This window comes from Camelus dromedarius, chromosome 3, assembly GCF_036321535.1.
Source record: "Camelus dromedarius isolate mCamDro1 chromosome 3, mCamDro1.pat, whole genome shotgun sequence".
NCBI lineage: Eukaryota > Metazoa > Chordata > Mammalia > Artiodactyla > Camelidae > Camelus > Camelus dromedarius.
This window is the reverse complement of record NC_087438.1, coordinates 112,014,432-112,036,440: the sequence shown is the minus strand read 5'-3', so window position 1 is coordinate 112,036,440 and position 22,009 is coordinate 112,014,432. Positions and strand designations below refer to the sequence as shown.

Below are 22,009 nucleotides of genomic sequence, written 5' to 3'. Positions count from 1 at the left end.
TGTCTCCTTGCCTGTGAGTGAGAGAAAGCTGCCCTGCATGCACTGTTTCCTCTCACACACTCATTAACTGGCCCTCCAACTATCCTCATCTCTCAGCACGTTTGCTGATGGTCCCAGCTGTGACCCTTTACCCATTCCCTCTCCACCGTCCATGATCAGCTTCAAAGCGCCAGACCCATTTGACAGCCTGAGTCCAACTGGAGGGGAGAATTTAGGAAGTGTGAAACAAAAGATTCCTTTCACCTCCTTGGCCCTGAAACGCTAACGTTGTACATGTCAGAACAGGAGGGAGAATTTGAATATTTGTGATTTATGGCTTTTATTTTTGTTTTGGCAGCTTCAGCTTCAAACTGAGGTTTTCTTGATGGTGAGACCACACAGAACGCATGGCTCTGTTGTCAGGATCATGAATTACAGTTGTATTGATGACACTGGAACAGTGTTATATGGATATCTTTCCACAAATAAATACACTGTAAGCCCCATATTTCCTGTTGTTCATTGGAATGGCCTGAATCACTAAAGCAGTAACATTGTTGTGCCAGACAACTCTTCCCTTGTAATTCCATTGTCCCTTTACTGCAAGAGAAATTAGATTATCGATAGGTACAGTCCCCTCTGCCATCATGTTAACACTAAAAATTATGTATTAATTCACATCAAGTTTACATTATGAAAAGTGATCAATGATTCCATTGCTGTTACTCCATAGATAACAGAATCTATCGCCTAGGGTTGTTGGCAGCTATTAATGAGATCATGTATAAAAAGCACTTAGCACTATCTCTAACACATAGCAAGTACTTAGAAAATATTAGCTTTCATTATTATGGTTAGGCTATAGTGGACATCTATTACCCTTTTGTATACTAACACTCCAGCTTTGTTTTGAGGAATGTTTCAACCCTAATATCAGCCCATATGGTTGGCAGGAGAGCTGGCACTATCTCCAGTCTCCAAGGGGCAACCCACGATCTAAACCTGACCGAACAGTGACTGACCAGTTCAGGGACAGGCAGGTGACCCAAACCAGGCTACAAAAGCTGTCTCCAGAGATCTGCTGGAACCAATGGTGAAAAAGTGGTTTTGGATTTCTGTCACTCTTCCCAGCTGGTAGAGCACAAGCTGAGAGCAATCAAGGGCCACCCTGTGGAGAGGGTGTACAAGCAGGTAAAGTCAAGAAAGGAAGGAAGAGCCAAGAGATGGAAAGAGAGAGGAAGACATCAGGATAATATTTAGAACTCCAAAAATTTCCCTTTTTCTCTAGAGCTTATTTGAGTGGGATTCTGTCACTTGGAACACAAAAAAGGTAAAAACAAGAGCTGTCAGGAGAATGTGACAATCACAGGACAACTTTTATCCATGAGAGCACATAAATGATAGTTGAAACATAAAAATGTACATTGTTTTAAAGTTTCAGAGGACTTGCATATGTTACCGCCTATATATTAGGTTATTAACACAAGCTGCTATAATAGAAGAACCCAAAAAGCATAGCACAGAAAGGTTTCTCGTTCACATTGCAGTCCACAGGACTTAGGTAGTCCTCTTCTACCTCGTTGCTACACATCCTGGAACACGTGGTCCCTGTGGCTGGGAAAGAGATGGCTGGAGGATCACACATGAGGATATAAAGGCCCAGTCCTGGAAATCGTGTACATCACTTCTGCCCACATTCTGTTGGCCAGACTCAGTCACATGGCCCCAACTTACCTGCGAGGGAGGCTGGGAAATGGAATCTTCCCATGTGCTCACAAACAGGAAACAGCACAGCAAGAGTGACATTATCTATGCCACATCTCCTTTTATTTGTTGCATCCAGTCCTCCTACCAGGCATGCAGGAGCCCAGGGGTCTGGACACAAGTTGGACTGATGGGTCCCAGGAGTCTATCTGGGGTATAAGGTCAGGAGTTGACTACAGAACATGAAACTTAAGTGCGTGTTCTGAGAGGCAACAGCCAAGAGTAAAACTCAACCTAGCTCACCAATATAAAGAAGTCAGAGAGGGTGAGAGAAATCAAGTACAAGTTCACAAGATGGATCCACAGAAAGCAGATCCTGATCAGGGGACACAAAGTGGAGGTTTGGAGGTATAGCCTGTCAGAAGTCCTCAACTATGAAAATAGAGCTATGTTCTCATTTTGTAGAATGCGAGCAGCCTCCACAGTGCAGAAAGGCAGGGATACTCATAATACTCCCCAGACAAAGGCAAGACATTCTTAACCCCGGTTCATGGTGAGGCTCAGAGAGGTGAGGGATTTGCCCAAGGTCATACAGCTGGTAAAAAGTAAAAATCAGATTGAACCTGGGATAAAGAAGTTGTGGTATATTTATACAATGGAATACTACTCAGCCATAAGAAATAATAAAAATAATGCCACTTGCAGCAACATGGAAGGACCCAGAGAACATCATTCTAAGTGAAGTAAGCCAGAAAGAGAAAGAAAAATACCATATGACATCACTCATACATGGAATCTAAAAAAAACAAAACAAAACAAAAACTAAATGAATTTGTTTACAAAACCAGAAACAGACTCACAAGCACAGAAAATAAACTTACGGTTACCAGGGGGAAAGGGGGTGGAAAGGGATAAACTGGGACCTTGAGATTTGCAGATACTAACTACTATATATAAAATAGATAAACAACAAGTTCATACTGTATAGCACAGGGAACTATATTCAATATCTTGTAGTAACTTACGGTGAAAAGAATATGAAATGAATATATGTATATTCATGTATGACTGAAGCATTATACTGTACACCAGAAACTGACACATTATAAACTGACTATACTTCAATAAAAATACATAGATACAAAAAAAAAAATGATTGAACCTAAGCCTTCTGTCATTCAATGCACGGTGCAGGCGTTGGACTATTAAACCTGCCTTCAGCAGATTCATGTGCCTGTTAATAAGCTGAAAAGGAGACAACTGATCCAAGATGTTCAGGTTTCTACTTAACCAGGAATGCATTCACAGAATCTGGTATTTGAGCCTTCACTGTCCCTGAGCCCTGGGGGCTGAGCTGGGTATCTTACTCCTGTGTCCTCGCAGCCCTTGTACACCCCTCTGTTAGCACTTGTCACAGTGTGCTGCAAAGCCTCATTCACCTGTCTGCACATCCCCGCCAGTCTGTCAATTCAATGAGGACCGAATCTATGCCTGTCTGCAACTCACTGATGCCCCCCTAAGACCTAGCACAGGGCCTGGCACACAGTAGGGGCTCAATAATTATTTATTGAATTAATGAATGAGTGGATGATCAAATAGCACGTCTTACACTGTACTAAAATTTCCAACTGTACTAGAATTCTTCGGCTCTCTCCCTAGATTTTAATTACCATGAGGGCAGGCACTCTAAGTGCCAGCATCTCCACGCAGAGTCGTTACTGCACAGTATCTGGCACAAGGAAGACACTGGACATCTGTATGTGTATGAAATCCATAAATGAGAAAAAAATAGAGCAATTTTGTAGCAATTTCTACAGCCAAATTTTATACTTAGAGTAAGCTTCTCATATCATCTTACTTCTTTAAACTCTTCAACAGAAACTTCTTTTACTTTTTAACGTCCAGATAAAACTCCTTAAAATTACCTCCAGAGCCCTGCCTGGAGCACTGACCAGGGGAGGCCAACATTAGGAGTCACAAACCCTTGAGAGTCTGATGAGAAGCCATGGCCCCCTTTTCTGAGAAAATAACAGTCATATGTTTGTTTATGAGGACAAACTTTGCATGCAGTTTTACGAGGCTGATGGAGTCTCTGATGTCTAACCCTGGGCCCTCCTGGGACCTATAACCCCAGGTTGGAGGTATCTCAGCAGCCCATTTAACCTGCCCTCAGTGAGTGAGTGAGGAGAGAGGTCAGTTCCGCCAAGGGCCTCTCTGCAGTTCCTCCAATACAAGGAAGTGCACCCCCACCTGAGTGCCAGCTCTCTGTTAGTTAGCAATTCAGAATGACTTTTTAGAGCAATCCCTCAGTCTCCCATGATACTTGTCTGACAACCCCTTCATCTTGGCAAGAGCTGCATTAAACCAACCTGTCATCATCCTCGCCACACACAGTGGCAGCTCAAAGCAAGATACACACTCACTCCGAAGCAGACTCTACAACCCGTTATGAAGAAATTAGAATTTGGGGGACCCGTGGATCTACAACAAGCACTCAGGAACAGACAGACAGGACATGCCAAGAGGCACGGGGACAAATTCAGGCTTGAGGTGAACTGGGCTGTCAGGAGTCGTCAAAAGGAATGTTTAAACAATCACTACTCTCAAAACCCAGGTCCATGCCCTGCTGGATTAAAACAAAGGAACGGAGCCATGAAATAAAAAGGTGTCGGGGAAATTTGCTGAGAATGGGATTTATTTTGACAAATTCAAAGCACCTTGGTTCTGGAGAAACTGTTTTATCAGTTCTTTTGTGATCTGTGAAATTCTAGACGTTTTCACAAGAAAAAGTGAAATTATATCCACCTGACACCCCAAAATATTTTGGAAACTTAAAGGAAAGAAAAACAACAACAACAGTAATAGAAAGTTATGATCGGTCAAATCCCTCTTCTAGTTTAACCCTTTTATCAAATCCATAGTTTATCAGATAATTATTGTGATAGTTGTGAACTATCATTTTCTGATCCTTTATTATATGTTAAGCACTTCCAAACTCTTTTTCCAAATATCTATGGAGAATCAATTATGGTAGATTTACTGCAAAAATGGGCCCCAAATCGTCACTCCTCCTGCCTTGGGCAAAATTACCTGACCCTGACTCTGGGCTTTGCTAGGTCACTTGCTTAGGCCAGTAGGATATTAGCAGATGTGAAATAAAGAGAGACTTGAAAAAGATTTCTGCATTTCTGCCTGCATTCTGGTACCTCTGTCATTACCATGATAATATGCTTGAGCTAGCATTCTGCAGAGGGAGACAGATGTAGAGCAGAACCAAGTTGCCCCAGGAACCCTAGACAATGAGCAAGCCCAGACAAGACCAACAGACCTACCTAGCCAACATCCAACTGACTTTTTTTTTTCTTATTTGGAGGTGCGGAGAGGGGAGGTAATTAGGTTTATTTATTTCCTTATTTATTTTAAAGGAGGTACTGAGGATTGAACACAAGACTTCGTGCATGCTAAGCATGCACTCTACCACTTGAGCTATGCCCTCCCCCAACAACTGACTCTTGACATGTGAACAATGAATTCACACTTGACTGCTTATTACTTACACCATAAAAGTTTTATGGATAGTTGTTATCCAGCGTTATGGCAACAGATAGCTGATACACTGACCGTGTGCCAAGCACTAATCTAAAACATGGTATATAACAAAACACAAAGTGGGCAAGACCCTTCCTCTTGCATTCCAGATTATGTTACCTAATTCAAAACAACTTTATAAAGTAAGCCATAGTCCCATTTACACACAAGGAGAGTGAGGCACAGAATCATTGCATTACTTGCCCAAGGCATTAAAGTCATCAAATAGAGTCAGGATTCCATTTCAGGCTCTATGATATGGTGAATAAGACGATTAATAATCTGAAAGATAAGAATAATAATGCATGCCACAAGAATTATTGTGAGGATCAAATGAGATCATGCATATCAAAGCACTTAGCAGAGGGCTATGCACGTGGGTAACTCGCAACACTTTTGCTGTGGATAATGTACTTCTGCTATCAGTACTATCATGGCTGTTGTTGTGATGCTGTCTGAACCCAGAGCCTGACTATTTAACCAGTACTTGATTATTGAATTGCCCCTGGTCTAGTTTCCTGTCCTTTCTACCTGAACAGTGTGTAAATGAAACGAATTGATAAGCATGCTAAATGTCACTCCTTCTTTTCACAGGGAAATGATCGACTTTAATAACCTTTATTCTTCTGAACCCAGAGCAGGTATACGCCATTTCTGATAGATTCACAACTGAGGGGTTATTACATACTTAGGGTAGAAGCAGACGTGTCTAAAGAGAAGAATCAGCTACATAAATTTCAGGGCACAGTGCAAAATAAAAATACAGTGCCCCTTATTCAAATATTATTAAGAATTTACATCAGACTTACAGTGATATCAGAGCATTGGACCAAGCATGGGGTCCTTCTAAGTTAGGACCTTCTTCATGGGATTATTTTGAAGAATAAATGAGAAGAGCATTTCCAGTCTTTAAAGCAACGTCTGAAAAAGAGTAAATAACAGTAGCGGTGTAAGCTGTCATTGTTATTGTTATACGTTTGTTGAAGTAATAAAGGGAATCCTGCTAATGTGTACCGCTTTTAACCTATTCAGAGCTCTTGGAAGGCCATTTGTCACGTGGTTTTTGTAAACAGTTATGAGAAGCAAGCAGAGCGACACCTTCTCTGTCCCACAGCTAAAGAAATAGAAGCTCACAGAGTGTTTGGGACTTTTTAGAGGCTACACACTGGGAACAACTGAAGTCAGCCTGGAATCTGGGATTCCCCCAGCGCTGCAGTCTTTCTTCCAGGTCCTCCTGGCTCCCAGCTACGTCTGGCTCTGACAGAACTGCCACGTGGTCAGCATTTACTTATTTGGCATAGTCAGGACCCAACTCTCAGGCCGAGGTTAAGGACTTTCTTTGCATAGAGATTCACACCAGAAGATCCCCCTTCATCCCCTGGAGTCACTTACCACCCTATGACTCATAATGTAACCATGTCTTCTCAGCAAACCATAGGCTACCCAAGAAGGAGGGGACGGGGAGAATCATCCAGCGGATGATTAGCACACAGGCCCTGGAGTGAGGCGTGGGAATTTGAATCCTGGCTCTGCCACTTAATAGCCTGGGCAAGGTCTTAACCCAGATGGCCTCAGTAATGACATGTCGGGCAATACTGACTGGGTAATACTAACATTTGGGGGTGGACAGTTCTTTGCTATGGGAAGATGGCCTGTGCACTGTAAGGTGTTTTGCACCAACCCTAGCCTCTGCCCACTCGATGCCAGTAGCAAACCAACCCCCAACCCCAGTCGTGACAACCAAAAATGTGTCTAGACTGCTAATTGTCTCCTTCTGGAGATGGGAAACAAAATCACCCCCAGGTGAGAACCACTGACTTAACCTCTCTCTAAGCTTCAATCGAGAGATGATAATGATAAAAATATCTGCTTCATCAGGTTCTGAGGATTGATGAGATGATTACACTGCTGTGGCATACAGCCCAGCACACAGTTAGATACCCAACAAATACTATGTGCTCTTATTATTACAGTATCGACTAAGGAACAGGGATCTTTGCAAGAGCTCCCTCCAATAGCTTACTGAATTGGGAGCTGGAAATTCAATTCAGCAAATATGCATTGAGGGGCCATTTCTACAGGTATTTTGTCAGGTACTGGGAATTAAAAACTGAATACGATTTACACCCTGCTCTCAAGGAGCTCTCTACCCGGTGAGTAGCTCACAACCCAGGTCAGGTTCAAATTCTAGCTCTGCCACTTCCACGTGTTTCGTAGGGCAAGTTGACTGTACTTTGCTGAGTCTCTGTTACCTCATCTATAAAACGGAGATAATAATTAAAAAAAACAAAAACCTAAGAGATCTTGCTCTTAACTATTCAGCTACACTGTCTCCCCACAGCACCCATGTCCCCCAGTTGCCTTGCTAAATTCTTTCCCTTCACCACACTGCCTGCAGCACAGAGAGTAAGTCCATAGCTTTCTCCAAAGGAAGATGCCATTTCCCCTGCGTGAACATTTACAGTCCTCCAGGAGGTGAGTAGGGGTGTGAGCCCTGGGGTCAGGTGGACTTGGACTCGTGGCCTTGAAAAAGCCCCTGCCTTTCTCTCATCAATCAGTTTATTCACCTAAGCGACGGGGATAACAACGGTGCCCACATCATAGGGTTCTTGTGAGGCTAAAGTGAGACCATTCATGCAAAGCGCAGCAGAAAGCCTGGCTCAGAGGAAGCCCTGGATACCCCGTCACCATGGCAATGAAGGTGTTGAGAAGGAGGAGGAGGATGCTGACCAAGAAAAGGAGGAGGAAGACGTGGTTCTCCATGGCCTGATCCAATAGCCTTTTGAGAGCTGACACCGGAGCCTGGAACTCAGTCCCCTTCCCAGACCGTGCGGCATAACCTGCAAACCTTTCAACACCAAAATCTCCTCTCCTCCCCGGGCCTTCCTGGGCCAACTGTAACAGCTTTTTTTTTCTCATGCTCTCGCCAAACGATTCAAGTGGATTAAAATATGTGTGTATATATTTATGCGGACAAGAAAGAGGAAAAGCGTAACTTCTAGTCGGAGCCTAAATTTCCTGCCTCCAAAGCCCAGCTGGATAGCAGGAGTTCTAACAGAAAACAGCCGCGCCGTTAGCCGGAGTTCTGTAGCTGTCTGCAGCAGACTGCTTGCGCCGGTGTCTCCGTAGGTGGTCTCCCAGTTCATCAGTTCATAAATAAGTAATTTGAAATGTGTTCCTGAGGGAAATTTTCCTCCTGCTCTCCCCAACAGACCGTACTCATCAGTTTTCCCATTCTCCAGGTAGCTGCCGTCCTCATTTATAATGGCCAGAGGAACTACGCTGCTCTAATTCCTGCTTCATTACATTGTCTAATGCAAGTTTTCACCAGCTTCACAACTCCACATTTCTTTATATTGATAAGGGAAAAAAAAAGTCGCATATATTATTTGTTGGCACTTTGGAGGTAGCTTTTGCTACTGGCTTAAGTGGAATATTTTTACATACAAAGCAAGATGGACAAGCTGAGCTCTGGACAGGGGTTTGGAAATGCTGATCAGCTCTCAAGAGGCACACACACGTGCACCGGGTGGGAGGGCCCACGCCGCACACAAACCACACACACCACGGGCACCACACAAACCACACACTCCAAACACACGGCCAAGCCATCTTTTACTCCTTGTCCCTTGGTTCCTACCCTCCCTGCACATTCAGACTGGTGCACACTTTGTACACATCTTGATGCATTGTCCCAACGCTGTATTTTTCCACTCGAGAAAATGCACAACCAGATCAAAAGCACCTGGTGACTTAGGAGAACCAGGGTCCCCCACTGGCGAAGCTAATGGAGTCACTAATTTGCCTGGCCAATAAAACCAATGATTTCGATACTAAAAGCCTTTGAGTGAAGCCTCCGGGGCTTGCTCCAGGGGTAATGGAGGGGGCTAGTTTCCTCTTAGCCAATAACCTAATTATTTTTTTAAAGCACTAACTGTAGATTTCATTATAATAATGCATATAATTGATTTTACTGATGATGTCTTTCATGGCATCTATCAGTCACTGGGAACTATATTTACTTCTTTTTGTTGTTTTTATGATTGTTTAGCTTTGGGGTCTCATAATAGGTAATTAATAAAATATGTTAATCTGAGAGTAACTTACCTAATGAGATCCCCAGGAATGCTCTGCTCTCCTGATAAAGGAATTCCTCCAAAGGTTTTTGTGGAAGAAAAAGCTTTCCTGTGAAATCTTGGCACAATCTGAAACCTAAATTCGGATGTGCTTGTTTGTTTTCCTAGCCTCTGAAGAGCCAGAGAATGCCGCGAAAAGGATTTAAAAGTGAATGTCAAAGACTGTCAAGTTTCAGAGAAAACTGTCCCCTCCTCCGGCCTGGCGGTATAATCAACACCCTCACCCCTGGGAGACCATCCTGTTAGCCATCAGTGAAGCTGGCCCTCCAGCTACTGGAGGGAGACTCTGTAAGAAAAAGGCTATTCTTTAGAAGAAGAGCTAGATTACTGTGATGCAAGGAAAGCTAAGCCACAAGGGCGAGATACAGGAAAGAAAGAAAATAAAAAGAGCTAAACAAGGACAACTTTAGACTCCAGGCGACTTTCAGCACAGAACACGCCATCCGGTAGGAGAGGAAGACCAACTCTAGACTGGAGGTCTCCCCTGTGCAGGAGGAACTCACTTGGGTTTGTGAAAGGGGCCAGTGTGTTGAGTGGAAAGGGCTCAGTCCCTGGGATGCTTGTCTGAAAGGACTAAGGATGCCTGCAGCACAGAGTGGCGCTTCAAACTGGGTATCTGGAAGCAGACGGATCTGGCTCATGTGCAGTCCTGCACCTAGGACTTGGTGGCCTTAATCATGTTGCTTTTTCTCTCCTTGTCACATGACCTTTCATCTTTAAGATGGGGAGGGGACAACAGTACTACCTCATCGGATCCGTGAGAAGATGGATGGAAACATGCCTGTAACGAAGGCACAAAGAGTTTGGTATTCACCAGGGCTTCTCAGCCTCAGTATAACTGACGTTTGGGGGCCGGTAATTCCTTTTTGGGGTGGGGGAGGTGTCTGCATAGTAATTCTGTTTAGCAGCACCTCTGCTTCTAGCCATTGGGTGCCGACAGCACTCCTCCCCTCCCAGTTGTGACAATCAAAATTTACTCCAGACATTTTCAAATACCCTTTGGAAGGGGAGGGTAAAATCACCACACCTGAGAGCCACTGGCTTACATTGAAGACTCAGTAAACGCTAACTTAGTATTGGGATGATCTTTTCTGAGACTCAACTAGCAGGACAGATGCGAAAATCACTCGAGGGAAAAAAAAATGCAGATTGTTCTATAGTGAGTCCCTCCAACTCTCGTTATGGGAATGATTCCAGACTTTAGTGTAAGTGAGGGTCTCCCACTGATAGGCAGAAACTTCTTTCCGGGAGAGGCCAAAGTCTCCCCAGCAAGAAGCGAGCATTTGCCTGGGGTTAAAGTGACTCCAGGTTATGGATTCCATACCAAGATGTGTGCGGAAGCCATCTCACGTCCAGCTCCTTGGACGGCCAAGCCCAGCCAAATCCAAAAGCCATCAGGATCAAGTAATATGTGTGTGTCTGTATGAACAGACACAAGCACATACAGTTGTAGATACAGATATACAGATATATCACACACAAAAGCTTCTGATATATAAGCACAGAAGAACTACAGTAAACTCTGTTGATTGAGAGAAACTTGAAAGTTACTTAACCCTTTCCCATAAAAAGCAAATTATGGAAATCAATCAAGCCTAAAACCGACCTGCCCTCTCTTTGACTCCTATGACATACAACTTCCTCTAAAAATGTAGGTCCTTTTCTAATCCAGACTATCTCGGGTTTGGAATGGTTCTATCTTTCACTCAGTGAGAAAAAAATAACCTTCTACACTGAGTACAGGCCATGCAAAAGGCTCTTTTTATATATCATCTCATTTAGCAGACTACAGCCTGACGATTTTAGCAATCATTTGATTGCCTCATTCTGTACAAAAAGGAAATAAAAACCTGCGTTTGTTATACATACATCTTCACCCAAAAACAACACCTGCACTTAATGCCATAAAAACCACAAAAACACGAAAATAACAACAATCAACCAAACATGTGTTCACATAACCCTCTCATGCACTGAAAAGTAAGTGCCTGTTAACATTCAAAGTCACAGACTGGATTTCACAGTAGCAGAGACGGCATGTTCCATAAGATGCACTGGTGAAACAGGAGCACTTAAAATAAAAAAAAAATTTTTAACATTTTTTTTATTGAGTTATAATCATTTTACAATGTTGTGTCAAATTCCAGTGTAGAGCACAATTTTTCACTTATACATGAACATATATACATTCATTGTCGCATTTTTTTTCTCTGTGAGCTACCACAAGATCTTGGATATATTTCCCTGTGCTACACAGTATACTCTTGTTTATCTGTTCTACATTTTGAAATTCCCGTCTGTCCGTTCCCACCCCCTGCCCCCTTGGCAACCACAAGTTGGTGTTCAAAATAAAAATTTTAAAAAGAATTTGCTATTTGAGAATCATCAGAGTAAAATTAATGAAAAACTAATTCTTTATTTTACTTGCTTACACTTTCCCTACAACCTTGCAAGGTTTTTTATTTTCAATTACCTACGCTGGGGGTCTGCAGGGGTCAACATAATTTTTTGAGATGTTCAGGTCTTTAAAATCTTAATTGAGCCCTGAGGCACAACCAAACATTGACATCCAAATTATAAAACATGGACACCCAGGCCTGATTATACAGGTCCGCCTTAGCGTGGCACTTGGTATGGCCGGAGGGGCTCTGTTCCAGCAGCCGGAGATCTGGATTCTAATTTTCACTTTCCGCTGACCATTGATAATTTGTTCAGATCTCAGTTTTCCAACGTAAAAAACAAAAGCAAAAACACCTAAATGGTCGAATTGGCATGATTTCCAACTTTCACATTAGCTTTGACTGCCTGTGAATCCCACCTCTTGCCCAAGGTCATCCACAGCTGGGGGCCACAGAGTCAGAACTGGAGGTAATTCCTCCTCCTAGTTCAAGGCCTTTTCCACAAAGTTGCACCTGCTCACACAAACGCCCTCTTCCTTCACTCTCCCCCAACCCCAGCTCCTCATTACCATACATCGCCTCTCTCATCTCCTGTGCAGCCAATCCACAGCCCCCTCCCCACCCCCGACAGCTCGCTAGGCAGGTAGTGCAGGAAAAGATAGCAATGGGGATAGACAGCCAGGCACGTTGAAGGGGTTACTTTGCCTGGGGACCCCTTTATCTGAAGTCGTCCTCAAAAGCGGAAATGAGTTGATTTGCATTTTCCCACTGAAGCATGCAGAGTAGCTGAGGAGTGTTTCTCGTTACCAAGTACCGTCTTCTCTGGTTTGCCCTGAGGCCTTCTCCGGGGCTGGAGTAGCTCTGAAAACACCTGTATGCTGCCCATTTAAATACATGCTTCAGACAAATCTTTTCGAGGTTTTCAAAAGGGAAAGACTAATGCTTTCCCTCCGCAGCATACATTATCCTTCCTGTGAATGCTGACGGCAGAAATTAACCCTCTCCAGACAGACTGGCTCATTTCTAGTCTATGTGTCCATGCAATGCCTGCATTCCATGTTCAGGGACTGGCAGTTAACAGCTTTCTTCTTCAGTCAGTCAGTCAGTCAGTCAATCAGCCATAGTCAGTCAGCAAGTATTCACTAAGCATTTCCTTTGTGCAAAAGCACTGTGATGACTGCATGTAGTGTACAGAGACAACTTCGACGAGGATCTTGTTCTTAAACTTCTCACAGCTTAGCTGAGATCTTACCTGGGAACACTGTATCTCAGAAACTGGCTTGGACAATATTATGGCTTTTTTTTTTTAATTGAAGTACAGTCAGTTTACAATATTGTGCCAATTTCTGGTGTACAGCATAATAGTTCAGTCATAGAGATACGTACATACATTTGTTTTCACATTCTTTTTCACTATAGGTTACTACAAGATGTTGAACACAGTTCCCTATATGGACAATATTATGGCTTACAGCATTCCACACTTGGCCCGAGGACTTCTGCAAACTCCCGGCCTTCCTTCTCTGCTGTGTGCTTGAATCTGCCACTATCACTGGACACAAGCACCTCATGACTTTGGTAACTTCGTGGAAGAACTGAGGGGAGCGGAGGAGAGTGGCATCGCACACCACATGGTGGCCCTCCACCTCACTCTCCACGGGCTCCCAAAGTCCAGGTTCTCCAAGAGATGGCTTGTCTCACACTGCACGTTCCTCTGTGAAGTTTAAGTCCACCCTACTTCTCTCACAGTTAGTACATCCCACAGACTGGCCTTTCTTCCTTCGTATCCTAGAAATCTGGGTAGTAAAGTCTTCTCCATTCTTTTATTCAAATAACTAGAGTGGGAAAGTGATGGAAACCGCAAGAGCGTGCCTGGCCTCAAGCAAGCAATTAATAAATGTGTTGGGTGAACATATTCAAAGGAGAAGGTTGGAAAAGGACTACGGGTATTCAGGGGAGGGAAAGATGGCTCAGAGAAGAAAGTCTTCTAACAAAGCACGTGGCAGCACACGAGCAGGCACTTTCTCCTGCCAGCTAGTCCTTTCTGACCCTCATCTGCGTACGTGTCTTCTCTTCTTTTCTTGCTTTGGGCTTCTGCCCAACCCTTCGTGAAATACTAGGAGAAGAAGGGGACCCTGATGGTCTACATACAGGACCTGAGAGTCATAAAATCCTGAAGGGCCCAAACAAGAAGTTTCGGAGCCCATCTACCCCATTTCCTCTGGCTCACAAGGGAGCAAACAGGCCTGTCCAAGGTCGTGTGTTCAACCACGATGCACTCAACCCTCTTCTGTGGCAGAGAAAGTCAGGCCACTGATATGTTTTGTTTGACCGGTGAAGTGTTTGTTTTTTTTTTTCTCTCTTAATTTGAGTGAGTAATGAACATTTTTAAATCATGAAACTTCGTGTAATAATCCAGAAAAAAAAAAAAAATCAATGGTCTGCCAACACGTGGCTCACGCTCCTGACCGGCAGCAATGGCTGGAGCTGGGTAGCTGTGGTCCTGTGTTTGCACAGACCGTTCACTCCTGGTTGTCTCACGTCCAGCTGGCTTCCCTCATCTCCATCACCATCATGGCCCCTGTAGGCCTATAAATTGGTAAGCCCTGCTCTACAACAAGCTTCCTGCCCTGGCCAGGAAAAAAACATTTAGCATGACTAGCCTCAAGCAGCTCTATATGTGATGGGATTCTAGAAGGATCAAGAAATTCAGTAATTCCTCTCACCCCTCACCCTCCCTGACCAAAAACCAATAGTAAAAGTAACAAATTGCAGGCCAACAAGCAAGCAAAAAAGCCTTCCCCTTTGTTTGGTACTACCTGGAATTCACCGTAGATTGAATTAAGTAGTGTGGTCTTGACATCTTGAATTTGGAAGAGAAGTACTGAAGAAGGAAGTGGCCCTTAGCACACACCTCATCTATTTTAATATTTTGGCTGAGGTCCATTCTTGACTATAAGAACCCTCAGCCCCTCTGTGTGTGTGCGCGCACACACACACACACAACACAGCACCACACAGAGGCCCCTCTCTTGTTTTCTCTCTCTCTCTCTCACTCTCAAAATCAGCCACATACCCAACCTTGTTGATACCTGATTCAATGAACAAAAAAACCTTCCCCTTAAAAAGGAAAATAAATTAATTTTCATAGAATGAGAACGCAGAGCATATAGGCCTCTTTGGAGATGCAAATGTGATGGCTTCCTCTAGAGAGTCAGCATGGAGCAAAGGAACAGACTCCAGGAGTACAGGACACTGCGCTTTTGCTTATGCAAGTGTGTGGACTTGGAGAGGCAGAAGGTATAGGAACACAATGAACACATACACTTTCGGTATATGAACAGAAAGAAAGGGGAGAAAAACTGTCCTTTTAGCAAGAACTATTTTCCTGTGGTATCGTGCTAACAGTCGGGTAAGTACCAAAATACTATGCCAAAATTTTAACAAGCCCTCTTCCTTTCTTTTGTTCCCATTGTGAGTTCCGGGAAATGGAGAGAAAATGCAATGAAGCATATTTCTTTTTAAGTGGCATGTAGCTGGCCTCTATGTGGATCCTGCTTTCTGGCATCATTTTAATTAGGAAAGGCGAGAACATTTTCAATGTTCCCCCCACCGCCCTTCCCTGTGTCTAAGTGAGGGTTTCACAGAGAACTGGCAACCAACACAATTTTGACAAAGTGAACTTCTTTCTCTTATAAGCATTCCTCCAATCTCCAGACAATACCCCCTCATTCCTCCCACATTAACTAACACACACAACTTTCTTCCTCCCACCTCCTCCGGCCCACACGTCTTCTCTCCAGAACGTATCACATAATTGTGAAGCCTAATTATCAAATAATGCTTAAGCCTTTGGGAGCAAGATAGGGGGTTCTAGAAATGTTTTTAAAAGTCCCCAGGCTGCAGTAGAAACGTGATTAACTGAAACAAAAATGCCTGGTGAAAAGTTTCAAAACTAAAGTCAGTTTAAAAAAATGTTTATGTATATATATACACACACACATGTATTACACACATGTACATGCAATGTTTTAATATTTATTGTATTATATATAATATGTATTTGCATATATACATATGTGTCTATATTCATGTGTGTGTATATATATATTTATATATATATACACATATATAATGTATTCATTTTTTAATAGGGTCACAGAGATTCTCTGATATTCTAGGGCAAGTCTCTTAAAGAGACAAACAATTGGAAGTTGATCTATCCTTTTCCTGGTACTGGGATATCCACCATGGATTTCTGTCCACCCCTTCCTCCCCTGAGACAGGATCCCTCAGCTGGCTCCAGAGGGAGGGAGGAGAAGGCTACCCCTTATAAGAGGGAAGGGGAAAGCAATTCTGGGCTATATAATTCTCTTCTTGGCCCGAACATGAGCAGACAGGGCCTGACAGATGTAGTCTTTATCACGGAACAAAACAGAGTCACAGCAATGTGCCGCACACGTGAATGCCACATTTTATGAAGCTCCGAGTTCACGACATGCTGAGGTCTACCAGGAGAGAGAACTTCTTGCCCGCTCCGTTCCAGGCACAGGCATTGGCTTTACACCTGCATCCTCAGAGAGGAAGAAACAGCAGCCGTGGATAGAACTGTATGGGGACCAAGTCCTCAGCTGTGATGTGTAGAGAAGTTAAAAATAGCACCCTGGCTGGTCGGATTTCAACTGTCCTGGGAACCTGAGCAGTTACAGAGCAGAAGGGGCTGGGGGTGGAGGGCGAGGAAGGAGCCGAAGGAAGTGTGCATAATAACTCAGCTTGGCCTATCATCCGAAGAGCTGCAGGGCAGAGAAGAGGCTCCTCACTCTTCCTTCAGTAGAAACCAAGCCCAGGATGCTGATTCTGTGCACGGCAAGCCCTCCAGCGAGAAAGAGAGCCCATGCATGAACCCTGAGTCGGGAAGGCCAGGAGGCTTCATTCTGAGAATCAGTTCACAGACGAGCATTCCATGAGGATCAGCACTGGAGAAGATGGTATCCATGACCTCCAGGGACTCACTTTCTAACTGAAGAACAAGTTCTACCGATTGTCTTTACCTCATGCCCCACAGAGACTTCCTACCTCATGCAAGGGACTCAGGCATGAATGGGGATTCTGAGCAAGAGACAGTCAGAATCTATAGGGTACACTCTCCCCCACCCCAGATTATTGGGCAAGGCCTGACTCAGCTATCATTGGGACTAATATCACCTCTTAATTTGCACTCTTTCCTATGATGCAATGCGGTGCCAGCCGAATTAGATACAGTTACTACCAGGGTGTGACGCAGTCCTTACAGTCATAGAAGAATCACAACACATCTTCTCAGATCCCTTTTTCTTTGGGTGCAGGGAAGTAGGGTAGAGAGGTTATTCTTACAGGTTAGTGAGCATAAATGTAGAGTAAACCAGAAAATTCAAACATTTAAAGAAAATGTTAAGGTAAAACATTAGTCCTCAAAGAAATTGCAGGCTTTCAGGAGACTGTTTCAAGTTTCAGCCCTATCACTTCAACCTGTCAATGAGTTGAGTTTACTTCTCTCTGTTACTAGGGATTTTTTTGTAAAAAAAAAATTTATGCATATGGTAGGTTAAATAGTGGCCCCCTCAAAGATAGCCATGTCCTAATCCCCAGATCCTGTTAACCTTACCTTACATGGCAAAAGAGACTTTTCAGCTGTGATTAAGTGAAGGATTTTGAGATGGGGAGATTAGCCTGGATTATCCAGGTGGACCCTATGTGTAATCACAACTGTTCTTATAAGAGGAATGCAGAGGGAGACTTGGCTACAGAGAGGAGAAGGTGATGCGACGATGGAGGCAGAGATTGGAGTGATATGAGTTGAAGATGGAACAAAGGGCCACAAACAAAGAAATACTAATGGCTAGAAGCTAAAATGGGCAAGGAAGCAAATTCTGCCCCCAGATCCCCATAAGAAATCCTGCCAACACTTGATTTTGAAACCCTGCCAACACTCAATTTTAACTCACCTTGATTTTAACCCATTTTAGACTTCTGACCTCCAGAAATGTAAGAGAATACATTTGCACTGTTTTAAGCCACTAGATTTGTAATTAGTTCATTCCAGTAGCAGTAGGAAACTAGCATAAAAGTCCAGGTCATGTGGACCAGCAACTTCACACTATTATAATGAATGATTTTGCTTCAAACTATATAGAACATAGGATGTTGAGGGATACTTATTTTACCTCTTCTCCATTAAAAATTACTCTGTTAAGCCACAAACATGTTTTGCTCACACTAGCTTCCATACATTTGCTCATATTGTTCTCCCTGCCTCAAGAGCCACCCTCATCCTTTCTACTTTAGGTTCTGTCGTGAAACAAATAAATGAAATCTTACTAAACTTATATGCTTGATGAAAGTGAGATTTTCCTGTTCTTGACAGGATTTAGTAGTTGGAAAAGGCAAAGAAAGGATTTCTAATCCCATAAAGGTAGGAGGTTCTTACCTCCAGTGCCCGGCTCAGATTTTTAGGCTGTATGATCCAAGAAGTCTCAGGGCACCAAACTGTCTCTCCTACTGGCTTGCTGTTGTACTGTAAACGCATACCGTTCTTTGGAGACCATAGTTCAGTTTCTCCAATGCTGCCTAATAAAATGAAAACAATATGAAAAAAAAAATTCAGTCATGACCTCAGATCATACATCATCAGTTTTTAAACAGACACACATTTGCCCAGACCTCTTATGAATTATCAAGAAATCCAAACAATTGGAACATACATTAAAGAGTTAACTGGAAGACAGGCAAAGAAGATCCAATACACAACTAGTAGGAGACTCTGAAGAAGAAAGCAAAGGAATCACAAGAGGAGAACAACAAACAAAAACCCAGAACTGCAATTCAATAAAGCTTTCCCAGTACAAAAAATGATATGAACTATTGAAAAAATACGCCAGGTATCTGAGAATACTGACCCAGAATGACCAAAACTAAGACACAGTCCAAAAGAATTCTTAAATTTAAGTATTTTAAAGAAAAAGAAAAAATCTGGATATCCAGGCAAAAGCAGCCTAGATAACCTATAAGAGAAATCAAATTAAATTATTCTCTGATTTTTTTTCTTTGACAGCTAAGCTTTTTGCCAGAAGAAATTAGAGTAATGTATTTAAGATATTCATGGAGAGAAAATGTGAGCTAAGGATTTTTTATCCAGGAAATCACACAAACTGCTAATAACATGCAAAGACTCAGAGAATATTATTCCCATGAGCCCTTCCTAAGGAGTCTACTAGAGAGCAAGTTTCAGACAGGTATTGCTGGTGAATATTAGATATATAGTTACTTGTAGATAAAAGACTAAATGAGGGTTAAAAGGTAGCGACTCAAGTATGTAATGGCTATATGATTTAAAATGCAAAAATGCTACAACTATAAAAGATGAGGAGATGATTAGCATATGCAAAGAAATGTCTTATCTGCTCTCAGTAATAATAATGTCAGTGATAGGACAAGTATTATTACTCTGAGAATGTTATACATGTAAAGTAGGGAAAAAAGCAAATGCTAATAATGGGATATTCTAATTCTACCATCCCCTGCAACTTCAAGGGTTTTCTGGTGAAAGGAGCTACTAAGGCAAAACAGAAGATGTTAAGCAAACATCCTGTAGATATGAATCTGAATTAGAAATATTAATATGAACTCATGAGGTATTTATTTATTCCAGCTCCTTCCATTAAAAATGATTTAGAAACAGAAGTTAACCAGGTAGCTGTAAACATCTCTAGCACTCAGATTTGATCTTCAAATGACATATCCCATTGAGCTAAACCAGGATTTCTTGGAGAAAAGGCTAGTTCCAGGTCTGTAGCATGAAAGAGCCATGAGTTTGGAACATCTTGACATGCGGTTAGAAGGAAGCTGTCAAAAACAACGAGGGTCATGTCAGAAGAATTCAGGAAGCACCTTGAAGAGTTTTCCACTGCCCAAAGATTTAAGCTGTGCAGTAGACTGAAACTCATCAAATATATATAAATCCAAGAATTCATGACATGTACTTTAAAAATAATAATTGGTCAACTTCTGAGGAAACAATGATCCAATTGCTATCTTGAAAAATGGGCAAATAAAAGGAAATAATCAAACGTTATCCTATATGAAATGTAGTACTCTGTAACAAAATAGCAGATGAAAGTAAGTCTCTCTTTTTACTTTTAAAATTTATCCCAGGTAACAAAAACAAGATATGGCACTAAAATATTACTATTTTTCAACTCCCAATGAATTAATGAATGTAGACCTTGAGCATCTGCTTTAACTAATATAAAAAAAAAAATAGTGTATATCAGACACAAGACATAACACCACCTATAAGCTTGTTAAAGGAATTGAACCTGTGTCAGATCAAGCCTCTTGATCTCGCTCCTAATTCAAAGGAAATACAGAAGATGCAGGAACACATTGAACTGCAACCTGAGTGAGCAGTCAGAAAATCTGACTGTTGGAAACATGACAAGTCCAATGGCCCAGATTTGTCTACCAATAAATCGTAAGGGGAAAAAAAGAGACAGGAGGGGAACCTATAGATTAAAAGAGACCTAAAAAGCATTTCAAGTTAAAAAAATATATGGGCAAGGCTAAACCGTCGGGTTGAGGGATGCACACTTGAGTGATAAAACCGTAAATAAATGCAAGGAAGTGATTACTATAAAAGTCAGGGTAGTGGTTACTTCTGGAGGTAGGGAGGAATTGGAATGAGGCACATGGAGTTTTCAGGAGTGGCTGGCAATTCCATTTCTTGATTTGAATGGTAGTTATAAGGATATTCACTGTATGATAATTAACTAAGTCACACATCTGTTTGGTTTAGTTTACTATACCTGTGTTTAATTTTACAATAAAAGTTTTTTAAAAATAGTTAACTGCAATGGTTTTGCTCTCTGGGTTAACTATTTGACCTTGATTGGATGGATAAGAAATTCTCACCAAAGCAAGGGCTCCTTTGATTTCTGAAGGAACCAGAACATAATAACTAGTGTCCAGCCATGATCACTGAATTTAGCACAGAGTAGAGCTCATTAAACTCTTGTTGCATGAATCTATGAACCAGCGAGTCAGTAAATAATACAAACTCCATACTGCACAGTTCTACCAGATGTCCCCCCCAGCTAGAACAGTCTTAAGGAGCTCTCTATTACCTGTAGACAATGCTCATACTTCTCAGCTTCAAATTCCAGCCTCTTTTCCAGAAACCAGTCCCAATCAATCTTTCTAGTCTTACTACTCAACCCTCCAGTCCAGCCAAACAGGTCTACATTTAGAATTCTATCCCCCGTCTTTTCCCATTTCCCCTGTCCCCATGCCTTCTCTGGCAGCTCTCCCCTTTCTTTCTATTCACACAAATTCTACTCATCCTTTAAGGCACGGTTCTATTTCCATTTCTTCTCTAAAGTCAGTCCTTATTACTCTGCCCCACTGTGTTTTCTCTTTCCTTTGAACTTTAACAATCCTTATTATCACTACTGGACACTTGGCCCTTGTTTGCATTGGTATTGTGAGAGAACTTTTTACCTTTTTTTGTTTTGGGTCTGCAAATATACTCTATGCTCTTTAAGTCTGGAACTGTGACTGACATACAGTTCAGTTAAATTTTTTTAATTATTATAGAAAGCCTACCACCACATTTTGTGCACGAGAGGCTCTCAATCAATATTTGTCAATTGGCTGGTGGTGGATGGGTGGATGAATGGATGGATAGACAGAAGAAAGGATCAAATTATTATACACTTGAGAGCATTCAATGGTCACTAACAGACCTAAAACATGTAAATTTATATTTAATAGGGACAGAATTATGGGGCTCTGTTTGATCCTGGTAAAGATCCTGGCCAGGGGATCTCTGGTCAACTATGGGCGGATATAGATAGGACACTGAGAATGAATAGAAGGAATAACTGAGAAATTTTCTTTCAGTTTTGTCCACATCTGAATCTATCTGTGGCAGGGCACACACTTAAATACTGTAACTTCAAGCAAAATTTTCAAGAGTCCCACTCCATAATTTTTTTTTAAATCTCTGTGCAAAAATCACTTACGGCAAGTTTGGGTTGGGCAGGACAATGGGTTGGGTTGGGTAAGAGCTCTTTTTGTCCTAAAATCGAAGTATGAGCAATTACCATGAAAAATGAGAGGCTCAACCCTTCAGTTAAAAAGGTGACATCTGCATAAAGAAGGAAAGGGAAG

At 42.3% G+C, this 22,009-nt stretch overlaps 1 long non-coding RNA gene across 1 annotated transcript in view; it reads right to left on the bottom strand.

Annotated features, from left to right (window-relative positions):
* The window catches only part of LOC116152346 (uncharacterized), a 681,617-nt gene that overhangs the window by 434,390 nt on the left and 225,218 nt on the right, over positions 1-22,009 (bottom strand). The window contains exon 3 of the long non-coding RNA XR_004135961.2: positions 18,273-18,412. This is a non-coding gene — a long non-coding RNA (uncharacterized LOC116152346). The remainder of the gene's footprint in view (positions 1-18,272; positions 18,413-22,009) is intronic.